Raw genomic sequence first — 14,303 nt, 5'->3', positions numbered from 1 at the left:
AACAAGTCTGTTATTTAATTTACCCATCTAATCTAAAAAACACTCATTATGTATCTACCATGTGTAGGGTTCTGCACCTGCACAAACATATAAGGCCAGGTCCCTGCCCTAAAAAGTTGATAGTCTAGCACTGCTGGCAAATGGTAATGGATTTCCTGTTTCTACTATGGTCTATAGCAATGTTTTGTTATGAATCCATTTACTTGAGAGAACTGTAAACTCACTGGTCATAATCTCTATAGTAAGACAAAGTACTTAATGTGATTTCCCAGGTATGAGGCATTCCAGACATATTTTTAAGTGGCAATTTTCAGTCCCATGGCAAAGATTTTGAATTGATTTGATCAAAAGGAGCTCTTTCACATGCTCTTGCTGAGAAACTTGGCATTGGGACTGTACCTAATTGAGAGACTTTGTTAAAATGTGTTGGCTTCAAACCCAATCACAGGACCCCTGGGAACAATGAGTGAGGCCATTAGTTTGCATTCTTAATCCCAAGTGACCTTGTGTGAGGCTCTCTCTTCCTTGGAATTTGCAGGTCCCATGGTCAGTAGCATGGGCAAGTGACAAGTTAATTCTGCCTTTTCTCTCTCATCCTTATAGATTAGTATGGGCCACGCACTATCCTGTGAATGGAGACTGAGTCATTTTTTATTTTAACAACTTGACAGTGAAGCTTACATCAAGAGAGAAACGTCAAGGTTAGAGGTGTTATTAACTTTGAACATCAATCTGACTATAATTTTTTTGCTCTTGGTCTTGTTAATAATGCCCCTCTTTTTTAAAGAAAGCTTTTAAAAAGTATACCCCAACTGTAGCTGGCTTAAATACTATCAATTAATTTAAAATGTTTACCTTAATCATTTTGAGTCTTATTACATACTGAATTTGTACTTTTTTTTTAGTATCTACAGAGTGACTAACCAAATACAGTAACTAGCTGTCTTAAATACTTCTAGCATGTTACTTAATCACAGATGCCCTCTATATTTTTGTCTTTTAAAAGCAAAAGTAAGCCCTGGCCGGTTTGGCTCAGCGGTCGGAGCGTCAGCCTGCAAACCAGAGAGTCCCGGTTTGGTTGCCGCTAAGGGCATGTACAAATAAATAAATAAATAAAACAATAAATAAATAAATAGACCCATTACAACAAAACCCTTAAAAGCATTTTTTTTTCCTTTAGGCAAAAATAAAAACCTCTAAATCATTTGAACTTCATTTCTGCATTAACCCAGACTAACTTTGACAATTCCCTCCTGCCAAATTATTTGTTACTTGTTGCATGAGAAATATTTCTAGAAACTAACTTGGGGGAAGCAGGGGAAACAGTTCTCTAAGAAATGTATACAGTTGTATAAAATCATTAGCAGTTGGGTTATAATAGATAGGTTCAAAGTGATAGCAACAGATTTTAAAGGGGGGGGGGGCTTCTCAGGGGTTTTCTTAAAATGAAAAAGTCCCCTCTCCCTGAAGCCTGACCGGGGAAGTTTGACTGTTGGGCACTCTTCCTTCTGAAGACTGATTCCCAGAGAGCAGAATGAGGCCACTGGAGAGTGACCATGAGCACAGAGCTCCCCCACCACAAACTTTAAGATATTGCAGTGACCTGCCATGAAATAGACCTGTCCAAAACTCATGAGGAAGAAGCCCCAATTTAGGATGAAGTGGAAAGCATGAGTTTGTCCAAGAAGAAAATAAACTGGAAAGTATCTTGAGATTTTTCAAGCAGAACATTATTAGTTTCAATGAATAATTATATTTGTATGCTTTTAAGTTTATTTTAAAATGTATTTAACCTGAAACAAATGTAGAAGTAGCAAGTACTTTCTTGTCCTATAATAAATGACCACAGTTTTGTCTGTGACATTCAAAACCCATATTTGTGCAAGAGCTGCATCACTCATACACCCAGCATCCCCACCTCCTCCCCCAAATTACAGCTCAGCTTGTTTCCTGCTCCCTGCCCCACCCTCCCGCACTAGCAGAGGGTTAAACTTGGACAAGTATAGTTCACAAAGACATGTACATCATCAGAGAGACTTTGTGTAACTAGGTTCAAAAGCCTAGCTCTGTAGCCAAGTTTCTGTGGCCTAGATGAATCCATCTTTTTGTTGTTGTTGCTGTTTGTGATTAAAATTGAAGTTTTGCTTGTGTGTGTGTGTGTGTGTGTGTCTGTGTGTGTGTGTGTGTGTGCATGCGTGCCCACTAAATTTAAAAAGATGTACAGTTTGGGCCCTGGCTGGTTTGGCTCAGCGGTTAGAGCGTCCGCCTGCGGTCCGGAGAGACCGGGGTTCGGTTCCCGCTAAGGGCATGTACTTCGGTTGCGGTTTGTCCCCGGCCCTGGTTGGTCGTGCGGGTGGCAGCCACTCGATGTGTCCCTTCACGTCGATGTTTCTCTCTCTCTCTCCCTTCCTCTCTCTCCCTCCCACTCTGTCTGTACAAAAAATGGAAAAATGTCCTCGGATGAGGATAAAAAACAAAAAAAAAGATGTACAGTTTGGTAGGAAAAAAAGTGAATCAAAATCAATAAAGACAGTTTAGCTTCTTTTTTTTTTTTTATCCTCACCCGAGGACATTTTTTGATATTTTGTTCAGATAGAGTGGAGGGGGAGAGAGAGAGAAACATTGACGTAAAAGAGACACATCGAGTAGTTGCCACCCGCACAACCCAACCAGGGCTGAGGACAAACTGTAACTGAGGTACATGCCCTTAGTGGGAACCGAACCGGGGTCTCTCGGGACCGCAGGCCGATGCTCTAATCGCTGAGCCAAACTGGCCAGGGCCAGTTTAGCTTCTTGATCCAAAGTTATATCACACAAATGATTAAATACTTAATGAATGTCAAAATCAAAGAGCTGAATAATAGTATAAAAGTTTTATCCTGGTGAATAATTAGGTAATATAACCAGGAGGAACTTAGTAAAATAAGACTATTACAGGTGAGGGACATTGGCTGATGGTTGTTGCATATTAAATCATCAGTGCTTGCAGATATGGTGACATTGTTCACATAGATAAACGACTTAATATGTAAAAGGATTAGTTGCTTTCAGTGTAATCTTTTTCATTTTGTTTTTTTTTTCCTCGTAGGAACTCATAAACTACCTGTCCAAGAGTTAAAACATTCCACTAAAAAAAAAAAACAATAATAAGACTATAGTGTATTCCTTAATTACAAATAGAGAACTTAATTATAAGACATTCTTTCATAAAGATTGCGACGAGTTTTCCCCCAGAAAGTCTATCATGTTCTTAGTCACAGATGTATACTCCCTACGGACAAAAACCAGGCAACCTCTTTCCTAGCGCCTTTTATCGGTTCTGACAAATCATTGCTCCTGTTTCTTCAGAAGTATCAACGGATGAAAATGAATAGCACCCTGCCTCACTATAATTAGTGCCTTTATCTAATAAAGGTGCCAAGATTCTGCTTTGGGCCCTATCTGAGCTCACAGCCTATTTATTGGAAGGAAGGGAGAGGCATTGTCATCAAGTCCCGCTTAGTGATTGCTGCCACCCTGTTCTATTTTAGAGATTTTGACTCACTCATAATTCAAGGCGACAAAAATGGAAACCACTCCTTTGAATTTTGAGTTGTGACAAATAAAAAAATGTTATTAAACATAACATAAGTTATAAGAACCTCGGAAATGGTAAATTTTTCCCACTGAGGCCATGTAAAGTAAACCAGAAAATAACAGCAAACACGCTCAGTGTTTGGCAAAGTCTAAATCCATAAACTTTTTGATAACTTATCTGAAGTAATTATATTTTGTTTTATTGTACCATGGTAACACAACTTTCCATTTTGGAGTTCCTATTTCTGCATCATGATTATTGCTGTCGCTCTTCACCATAAAATTTCTTCCTTTTAATCTCATTAATACTTTCAAACTCTCTGATTCATCTTAAGTCCCATCCACAAATGGTGAAATATACTGTCCCAACACTCTTCATACTTGAACTTCTGGATGCCTGCTGTTTTACCCCAATGATAACAACACAGTGTTATACCAGATTTCCCCTTCTTCTCTGGGTGTTAGACCTGTGTTGTCCACTGCAGTAGCCACCAACCTGTGACTGTTATGCCCTTGAAATATGACTAATCGCTATTAAAATCTTCTGTAAGTGTAAAATACACATTGGAGTCCAAATAATTAGTATGAAAAAAGAATCTAAAATATCTCAATCATTTTAATTTCAGTTATACATTGAAATATAAATATGTTGAATATATTGGCTTAAATGGATTACTTTAGTATAATTATTTTTACCTGTTTCTTTTTACTTTTTTAATATGGATATAAGAATGTTTAAAATGATCTGTGTGGCCCGGCTGATGTGGCTCAGTGGTTGAGCATTGACCCATGCACCAAAAGTCGCCAGTTTGATTCCTGGTCAGAGCATGTGCCCAGTTTGTGGGCCTGATCCCCAGTAGGGGGCATGCAGGTGGCAGCCAATCGATGTTCTTTCTCATTGATATTTCTATCCCTCTCTCCCTCTCCCTTCCTCTCTCTAAGATCAATAAAACAATGTTTTAAATTACTGATAAAATGATCTATGTGATTCATGTTATATTTCTATTGGGCAGCATGCACAAGAATGTGAAGCCTTGAATACTATACCCCTGTGATTTCAAATGTTTCTTCCTTATTCTGAATCCTTTTTATACAGCTCCTTTTTCACTTGAATTTCTCACCTCTACAGTCTGCTATTTCACATATTCACACTGCAAGCTCTAGGAGTCCTCTTCACCTTATATGCTTGTATTTAATAAACACATATTGAATGACAATGTAGTGCCAGGTATTGTATCAGGAACTATAGGCAAATTTGGGGCTGGAGTATGTTTTGGAAACTGCAGGTACATCCCTGTGACTAGAGATGAGTGTGCAAAAAAAAAGCGATGAGATACAAGGCACCCAAAACAGAGGAGTCCTATCATGAAATGCTTGTGAGTCAAATGATGGAGTTCAGCTTTTATACGCAAGGGAGTCATTGAGGAGTTTTAAATCATAAAGTAACAATAATCAGTTTAACTCTTTTTTTTTTTTTCAAAAGATTAGGTTGTAGCAAGACAAGAAAAGAATTAAATAGCTGTTATAACACAAAAGATATTTTGAGAGTTTGATCGGAAGCTGTGGTGACAAGGATAGTTGAATTCAGATTCGATGGTCATACAGTATGTAGAATCTGTAGCCTATGGTTACTATTTAGATTTGGAGATCAAGGGAATGACATAGGTCATGGATGAGAACTTGCCTAAGTATTCTGATTTGGTAGATAATGGTGCCATTTACCAAAATTCAAAATGTGGGGATTGTAGAAACTGATCAATTTTAAATCTGATTCATTGAATCTGGGCTTCCTAGAAGATAGCAAATCAAGTGATGTGGTAGTACAGGATGGAGGGGTATTACACAGGATTAAAATCCGAATTAGAAATACACATGATATAAAAATAGGAACCAAAGATAAATCAGAGTGCAACAGAATGTAAATTAATGGCACATCTCTGAAAAAAAAACTTAAAATATTTCAAGTTCTACATTGAAACATAAAAATACAATATTTAATATTCTACATATAAATATAGTTGTACAAAGAAAAGTTCATATAGTTTTTGCTTCTGAAACAAGGGGTTATAAATGAATTTTTGGCTTGGCATCACTTTTTAAATTGTTTATAATGGACATGTATTACTTAGGATGTTTTCCAAGTGTTTTGTTTTAGTGACAAAAGAAATAAGATCAGAATATTCAAGTCCCGCATCTTCAAACAATACTTCAATGCATACAGTAAAAAGAGAACATTTCCATGGTTTCAGTTACCTGTGGTCAACCACGGTCTAAAAATATTAAATGGAAAATTCCAGAAATAAGCAATTTATAAGTATTAAATTGTCTACCATCCTGAGTAGCACAATGAAATCTCCTGCCCCACTCCATCCTGCCTGGGACGTGAGTCATCTCTTTGTCCAGTTCATCCACCCTGTATATGACACCTGCTCAGTCAATTAGTAGCCATCTCAGGTATCAGATTGGTTATCAGACAGAACAAGAGAGACCCTATCCACATAAGTTTTTGTTTTTTTTTATCTTCACCTGAGGACATTTTTCCACTTTTGTTCAGATAGAGTGGGAGGGAGAGAAACAGAGAGAAACATCGATGTGAAAGGGACACATCAAGTGGCTGCCACCCGCACGACCCAACCAGGGCCTAGGACCAACTGCAACCGAGGTACACGCCCCCAGCAGGAGCCGAACCTGGGTCTCTCTGGACCGCAGGATAATGCTCCAACCGCTGAGCCAAACCAGCCAGGGCCCACATAAGTTTTATACAGTATATTGCTATAATTGTTCTATTTTATTATTCTTAATCTCTTACTATGCCTAATTTATAAATTAAACTTTACATAGATGGGTATGTATGTATAAGAAAACGTATAGTCTATTTAAGGTTCATTACTAGCCACAGTTTCATACACCACTGGGGCTCTTTGGACATATCCCCGATGGATTATGGGGGACTACTGTATACGCACTGCTTAATTTAATCTTTGAAACAATGCTAAGTAAATGCTTTAATTAGTCTGTTTTACAGTTGGAGACACTGAAGCAGAGAAAGACAATGTTATTTGTGCAAATTACTACATTGTAAATGGCAAAGCCAGAAATTGAACCTAGGCAGTCTGCTTCATACCCATGCCTTTAGCCAGCATTAGTGTTCTGGCTAAATCCAGTGAGCTACGGTTGGGTAAGTCCCATCCTTGTTTTTTCTGCTGGTGTCTGCAGCTGACATATAAATCCTAATGAACTTATAGTTGGGTCTGCTTGGTTTTCGAAGGGACTGGCTGCCAACTCAGCATTCACATTACACAGGACCTGGAGGAGGTCCTGGAGGGAAAACAAAGCCATCTTGACCTGTCTATGCCATTCTACCCACTCACCCAGTGTGGGCCATTCCACATTTTTGTGTGGCCACTCTGTTCAGTGGGCTTCTCCTAGAGACCTAATGGAGAGTGGACCCAAACCCTTATGACTGTCTCATTTCCTTATTTCTGTCTCATCTTTTCTTTATCTTTTTAAGTTACTGGACCAAAGGTGGGCCAGCTGCCTATTTTGTAACATAGGTTTCATTATCACATATCTTTCTTTTTCCTGAAGTAGTATTAATCACCACCCCTTTCCCATGAGCTACACCAACAGAATATCTATGATGGGACATGGTTTATGGGAAAGAGGGATAAAAACACATTGAATTAATATTTTTCAAATATTATCCATACATCTTTTATGTGTTCCCCTGGTCGAACACAGGCCAATGGCAGCAGAAGCTTGGGCTGCCCTTGTCTCTAGACCAGTTTGCTGACTTCTAATTCTCAGCTGTTTGCTTCTTTAAAACATATGGTCTATTTATCATGCATATGACCCTAATAAAGGCCTCTGTAATTCTTAGAAAAATAAAAGACATTGTAAAACCTTTCATCCATCAAATGTCTGTCACACTGCCAGGCCAGGTGGAGTAATAAATGTGCTTGCATGTATCAGCAAAGAACAGTGCTAATAGGTGAAACTGCTTCAAGTAATGAACTTACTCATAGCTTTTTTTTTTTTTTTCTTTTAAAGAAAGAGGCTAGAAATACTGAAGTCATGAAGAGCAAGAGCAGGGAAGAATGAGGCATGCAGAAAAGGTAGCTGACATCACACTCTCTTTAAATACTGAAAGACAAAGTCAGCATAACTGCATATACGTGTAGACACACACACACGCAGAGCCAGTCATCAGAAAAAAAAAAAAACAAAACTGTAATAACTGGGTGAATAAAGAAATGAATGAATGAGTAACCTTGGTATATACATGAAAGCAAAAGGAGACAATTCAATGTATATTATAGTTATAATTTGCCTATTGTATTAATTTTCTGCTTCTGCTGAAAAAGCTTACTTTTTGATTACTTAAAACAACAGAAGTTTATTCTTCCATAGTTCTAGAAGCCAGAAGTCCAAAATCAAGGTGGGCAGAACCATTCTCCCTCTAGACTCTAGAGGTTCTGGAGAGGATCTATTTCTTATGTCTTCTAACCTCTGGTAGCTGCTAGCATTCCTTGACATTCTTTGGCTTATGGCTACATGCCTCAAGTCTCTACCTCTGTCCATATAATCCTGTCTGTGTGTCAAATTTTCCTTTCTCTCTCTCTTATAAGGACACATGTGATGGCATTTAAAGTCACCCAGATCACCTAAAATAATCTCCCAAGCCAGGAAAAAAGAGGACACATAAGGAGAAGAGAAATATCTAATTTTTGGCAATATACAGAATGGGGTAAAAATAGGTTACAGTTGTGAGTAAGGGAAAAACAGAAATTATTTTTGTTTCATTATTTATTAATTATTGCATTGTTTTTCATATGAAGAACTGTAAACCTATTTTGCCCCACCTTGTATCCCAGACTCAAAGTTAAAAAATTAAAAAATGGCCTTTACTTTCTAGATTTCCATGGCCAAGGAAATCCTATCCTTCAATGTTCCAGCTCTCTCATAAACGTGCTTACTATTACCATTTCCCTAGATTTCTCAAATTAACTTTACCTTTCACAATTTTTATGCTCATTTAAAATTTCTTGGTGATTCCAACCATTACAAATTAATATTTACAAAAACATGCAATGATATAAGTACCCACTCTCTCAGTGCAAACGAAGTATTATAAATACACATCCAAAGACAGAAGAGTGGAAACGAATAATTCATTTTTATCTAACCTCCAATTGTGCCTTACTTCCAGCTCAGATTTCACTGCATCCCTCAAGGTAAAATGAGCTTTGGTGAATGGAAAAATAACTGTACATGAAAAACGTTGGTATTGCAGATTCCAGGGAAAGTTTGGAACTCCTTTTAAAAAAGTAAAAAAAAAAACCTCTCCTAATGAACACACAGTTTAATAATAAAGTTGAATTGATTATGTTGGATTATCTGGATACTATGTATACATTTTTATTCATTTAATTTACATCAGTTTTCATATCATTTTTGTCCTGGGATAGAAAGAAACCACATATGAGTTACTTGGCTTGCATAATAGCTCTATGAGCATCAACAACAAAGGCTCCTTCTATTTTATTGCTCTAACCTTCATGACATGTGGATTCCATCTTGTGTTCAATTGATAGCCTAACCCCCTCCTTCCCATAACTGGAAAAAGCAAAGGGAGTAAGGAGAGGGCATCCTTTAAAGAGAAATCCTGGAAGCACACACTATTTCTGTTCTAAAAAGCAGAACTGAATCATATAACCACAACCAGCTGCAAGGAAAGCTAGAAAATGTATTCTTTATTTTGGATGGCCTTGTAAGAGTTAGAATTCCATTACCATAGAGGAGGACACGTATTAAGGATCAGCTAACCATCTAGTCCATAGTCCGCCCTTTTGTCTTCCTAAGTAACTGTGGTACTCTTCTCATATAGAGAGCATAATCAAGCCCTCTCCAATTCTCATGTCACATCTGACAACCTATAAAATAAAAGTCAAGTCAGGCACCCCTTAATACATATGCACCAAATTTACAGTTGTGAAATAGTACTAGGATAACTGTCATAAAGTCTCCAATTTTAAACAGGGAAAATAGTAATCACTGAATAGTTATCTGTCTATAGAGATTACCAAAAGCTATTGGGTAAGAAGTATAAATATTCCCTGCCTTAGAATAAATTATTTTATAGACAGTCTGACTACTCCGATTCTTCTCCCTGGGAGGAACACTTGAGTTTGCCCTTTGAGACGTTCCTTTCTAGTCTACTATCCTCTGTGGCCACCTCAAGTATATTTAGGGCTGCTCAGCTTCTGAAGTCTGGTTTCTTCTGGTACAGAATAATCTTATTTAGAGCTTGAACCATAAAAGTTTTTGTAAGCTTAGTTTATAGATTATTTGACAATACAATGTCCTCAGTGTTTTTGATCCTACTCAATTTCATTTGGAAGTACCGCAGCCAGAGTTTTGCACATAATTTTACAATCTGAAATCACTGTTTTTTAATTTACTACTTTCTGTGTTCTAATGTCCCACCGCACCTTTTCAACATAATGGATGTTACCTAGAAGCTGATTGAAACATTTGCTTTGGATAAAAAAGCAATGCCCTTAATCTGATCTTTGCTGCCTGGCTGGCTTCCAATGTCTAACAGATGTTGTGAGAACAAAATCACCAGCAAAGATATTATCCATCCAGGAGAGTAGAGATCTTGAAAGGTGAGCAGAAGTGAAGTGAAGATATGAAAGAGAGATGATTCAGTTAGGTTAGAGGAAACAGTAGGAACAAAGGTATAAGGGCAAGAGAAATGTGGTGAATGAAAATGAATACTGGCAAACAAACTGAGTCTGGGAATATAACTAAATGTAGCCAAGTACAAATAATACAACATTTCTACACTGAGTCAAGGGAGGCCATTTTGTAGGCTAAATAGGATGGTAGCCAAATATTGATTTTTGATACTCTATTCTGATAAGTGTGAAGCATGGATTTAAAGAACAAACATTTGAGACGGTTATCCAGGCAAGAAATGATGAGAGAGTGCTAACAAGGTCAAGAAATATTTAACACATAAAGCCTGTAAGATTTGGTGGTGGTTTGTTTGTAATAGTGTTAGTGAGAATAAGGGAGAAAGCAAATCATGGGATCATATAAGGAGCAGGGAAAGGAGACTGATTCCACTCGGTAAGTGTTGAGATGAAAAAGCCTATATGAATTCCAGGTGTAACTGAAGAGGTAAATATAAGTTACTTTTTCAAAGGAGAAGACTATACTGGAGAAATTCGTTGAGGGAGTCTTTAGTGAACAGGCAATAGTTAAAACCTTAAAATAAAATATCTCTCAGATAAAGTAGGTATTGTAAAAAGAAGAGCTGAGGATCATCTGAATTTCAGAGGAAGGTGGAAAAAAGGAAGCCCTTGATGAAACCAAGAAGGAAAGTCAGTGCAGGAATAGGAGAAACGGAGTGGTGACAACTGCTCTGGGAGGTGGGGGCTGCAGTAGGTTGAAGAGTGAATGAGGAAGTTATGACAAAGGAAGTATTGCATTTGCAGGGGAAGGAAAAAAGAAAGACAGGGCAATAACTAGAAGAGGAAACAGGGTCAAGATGGGACTATAAAAATAAGAAAGTTTGTCTGTAATATAGGCCTCAGACAAAGGTGAAGAGAAAGGGGTTAAAAGTACTGGAAAAGGGGATAACTGATAGAGTACATTTCCATGTCATAAAGAAAGCAAATCATGGGTGTGGTGGAGAGATTGGCTTTGATCACGAGGGAGGTCTCATCTTCTGAGAATGGAAGATGTGCAGACAAGTCAATGTATCAGACTTGGGGAAAAGAAAGTTAAGGGATTTTTACACTTATGGACTCAATTTCACAGCTGAATTGCGAGTGAACATGGTTTGGGATCCGCTGCTCTCTTAACATTCTCTGCACTCACACAATACTTAGATTAAGGTGAAGGCAGGAATGTGGGAAGGCAGGAATACAAGGTAGTGTGTAAGATAAAAATTTAGAAGTTGATCGGAGCTGGTCCTGCCATGTGGGTTAGGGTCCTATCACTTACATCTCTGAGGTGCTACCTGGAGAAAGCAGAGCCTGGGGCTGCCTGCTTTCCTCTCTTTAGATTTGCTGTGACCACCTGCTCTTACAGAGTGGAGTTCGCATTCAGTCAATAAGGAGTCCAGAGTACTCAAGAGGGACAACCTGAACACAGTTATTGTTTAAAACTGAGTTGTTGTTGTTTTGGTACGTGCCCCTAGTGGGAACCGAACCCAGGACTCTCTGGTCCGCAGGCGGACGCTCCAACCGCAGAGCCAAACTGGCCAGGGCAAAACTGAGTTTTAATAATCAATAGAATATTACCAATTCATGCTTTTAAATAACACTTCTTTGGCAGTTGATCCAGTACATTTGAACTGACATTCCTAACAACCATTCTGTGACTGTAATGTTTAAACGATTTCCTCATAAGTTTCTCTGAGCTTAGTCTAATAGAAAGCAGTAGTGATGTCATTTTTGAAAACCAGAAATAAAAGAGATAAGAGAGATCACACACACACACAAAACACAGAGAGAGGGAGGGAGGGAGGGAAAGAGAGAGAGAGAGAGAGAGAGAGAGAGAGAGAGAGAGAGAGAAAATAAATGTTTTTAAAATTAAATTAACATATGAGCTGAAATTACAGTCAAAAATATTTCACCTGGGAAGGACAGACTCTGAATAGCTCTCCATAATTGCTTGTGTGGGCAGGAGTTTCAGAGTTTATGCCAAGGTTTTTTGAAACTCATACCTAAATTTTTTCTTCTTCCCCATTCTTCTTTTCAAACTATTTTATGATGAGTCTTTTGAGAACTATAATGAGAGGGGAAACAAATTGGGATTTTAGGAGATTCTGGCATGTGGGCAACGTGTAAAAAATAAATGTTAAGACACTACAGAATTTCATTTCTTATTAGAAACACCTCCAGCTACTTTTGTACCTTGGAGATGCTAAGGTTACAGCACTGAGCTACTCTCATATAATTATTTAAAGAAAGCATAGCATCTTTATTTTAAATCACAAGGTATACTTTCTTGAATTTAGTGGTTTGTCTGATTATCTATAACCCATGTAAATCCAGTTCATTCTAAATCTTATTTTTCCCCTTGAGGAAATTTCTCAATATACTATCAATAAATGCTGTGCTTTAAAAAATTGCATAGAGTTGCATATGTCACGCTTCTCTTTTTATCAGTCTCTTCACTTCAATCTTTTCTTACCCTGATCACCAATATAACATCAGTTCAAACAAAGAAACCCAATTTCATCATTCTCATATTTTGTCTGCACTTTCTTTGCTAAGAGACGACCTCTGCTCCACATAAAGGCAGAGTGAGCGCATAACCACACATAAAGTACCCCCTTTCCCCAAAAAACACATAGGCACACACACACAAACAGACACACACACAAACACAAACACAAGACTTCTGCAGGAGGAGGAGAAAGCTTGAGACAAATGAACTTCTGTGACGAATTTCACAAACTGGGCAAAAAATAGCCCTTCTCCACAAAAAAACACTGATACAGTGCAAAAACTTACCATCTGGTTACTGTCAGGTCTGCAAGTGCATAAAAGAAGACTTGTTTTTATACTTTGATTTATTTGTCTTTCACCAAACATGCTGGGTTTCTTCCCCACTGTGTGTCTTGTGTCTAGAAAAGGGATATTTGGTTCTCCTCGTCTAGTTAGTTCTAGTAGAACCCATATTAAAGCACAATTAAAAGTTTGTGTACTTGTCACTCCAAATGTGACAAACTACATGTACTATTTTAAGTGATAAAGTCTCAAATTCTGACAAAGAGCAGTGATGAAGTGGCCTTTCTTACTCTTTAATGCAAATTAAGACCGTACAACTTTACCTGGCTTTAACATATGTTCCCACACAGAATTTTGATACCAGAAACTATGCTAACAACTCGAGAAAGGAGTGAAACCTTGAGCAATGCCCAGGAATGGCCCTGTTTGAAGATGTCCATGATGTAAATCCTGGTCTACACTTCCGGCTTTCCCATCTCCCGGACTGTGAAGGCCTCTCTGAGAGCCCTCCTTGCACACAAGCCCAGCACAGCTGCTTTTATTTCCCTAATAATGAAAATAGCAGAAACACATCTGTTTTCATGCTTCACTGTTGACAATTCACCAAAAAAATGTGCATCCAATAGTTTTTTCTTTTCTTTTTCCTTTTTTTATCCAAATAGACAGAGACATGCTGGGTCCAAAACACTGAAAGGTTATACTATGCTTTGGTTATACGTTTGGGCAATAAATCCAAATTTTTGTATTTTATGTCATGCCTAAAACAAATCCCTCTCAAATTCTGATAATATTCTTAGTGAGGTTCCAGACTATTTCCTGGAGTGTCACTGCAGTGTATTAAAGTCCGTTTCTACTTTTTATACAGTGTATTTTGAGATAGCTATCTGTCAGAAATGAATTATGTGAAGTATTTTGGTCTTCAAAACAGGAAATAGTAAAGAAGCACAAATGTATATACAATGCACACATGATTGTAACGGAAAGATGTGAGCTAAGAGATAATTGTTTCTTTATTATTACTTAGCATATCTGTATTTGATCTTTCTTTAGATTTTTACCCCTCAAAAACCCACGTTAAAAATGTTACTTTGCTTTAATAATACCTTCGTATGAAAATGTTCAGTTTAACAAATGAATATGTTTCAGTCTTGGGATAACACAACAGGCAGTGCAATTTCACCACTTGTGAAACACAGAGAC

Source organism: Molossus molossus, unplaced genomic scaffold (assembly GCF_014108415.1).
Source record: "Molossus molossus isolate mMolMol1 unplaced genomic scaffold, mMolMol1.p scaffold_m16_p_8, whole genome shotgun sequence".
NCBI classification, from domain to species: domain Eukaryota; kingdom Metazoa; phylum Chordata; class Mammalia; order Chiroptera; family Molossidae; genus Molossus; species Molossus molossus.
Note: the sequence above shows the minus strand (reverse complement) of the source record.